This window comes from Carlito syrichta, unplaced genomic scaffold, assembly GCF_000164805.1.
Source record: "Carlito syrichta isolate Samal-C Ts95f unplaced genomic scaffold, Tarsius_syrichta-2.0.1 Scaffold308815, whole genome shotgun sequence".
Classification (NCBI taxonomy): domain Eukaryota; kingdom Metazoa; phylum Chordata; class Mammalia; order Primates; family Tarsiidae; genus Carlito; species Carlito syrichta.
The window spans coordinates 473,735-474,552 of record NW_007252911.1 but is presented as its reverse complement, the minus strand read 5'-3'; the positions used below and the strand labels follow the sequence as shown (position 1 = coordinate 474,552).

At 48.8% G+C, this 818-nt stretch overlaps 1 protein-coding gene across 1 annotated transcript in view; it reads right to left on the bottom strand.

Annotated features, from left to right (window-relative positions):
• Window positions 1–818, bottom strand: part of TIGIT (T-cell immunoreceptor with Ig and ITIM domains) — a 19,846-nt gene that overhangs the window by 17,082 nt on the left and 1,946 nt on the right. The window lies entirely within an intron of this gene.

Here is an 818-nt window from a genome sequence, read left to right as displayed (position 1 = left end):
CTCCGGCGGTCCTTCTGCCTCAGCCTTCCAAGTAGCTGGAACTACAGGCGTGCGCTACCACGCCCGGCTAATTTTTTGATTCATTGTAGAGATGAGGTCTTGAACCCGTGGGCTCAGGCAATCAACTCACCCCAGTCTCCCAAAGTGCGGTATTACAGGCTGAGCCACAGAGCCTGGCTTCCAGCACCTTATTAATGCCTGGTTTACGACGACTACACGACTCAGCACTTGGCCCTCTCAGGATACCCCACTGTAGAGCTTCCTGCCTGACTCGTTGATTATTTTCATAGGCCTATTTGATTTCTCTGCTTAGGATATAAGCCCTTGTCAGTCAATACCACCTCTTCAGTTTTTTGTTTGTTTGTTTGTTTTTGTATCTTCCACAGCCTAGTTCTGTACTGGGTGCATTTTCCTTTGAAATCAAAGTTGGCTGTTTGGTTGACTGTCATTTGGATTGCCTGGAAAAACCCTCACAAAAGCCAAGAAATCTGAGAGAAAGAGGCTTGGCAAGAAATTCTGCTTCTCCCAGGCAAAAACTACCCTCCTCAGTGAAAGGCGCAGAGAACAGTCAGAAGGGCATCCCCAAGATGGCGCTGCCTCCCAAAGACAACAAAGGCCCTAAGCTCCAACTTTTCCCGCGCGCGCAAAACTTAAACCCGTGCTCAAACAACCTCTCCCTATAGCAATACTACCTCATAGTCTCCTCCAATAAAACCCAAACACGGCACTGACCAGCCCTTGCAAGGTTCATAAATACACCCCCTCCCCCTACATAACTCTCTCTTGCTTTCTCTCTCTGTCCCCACCACTCTCTTGCT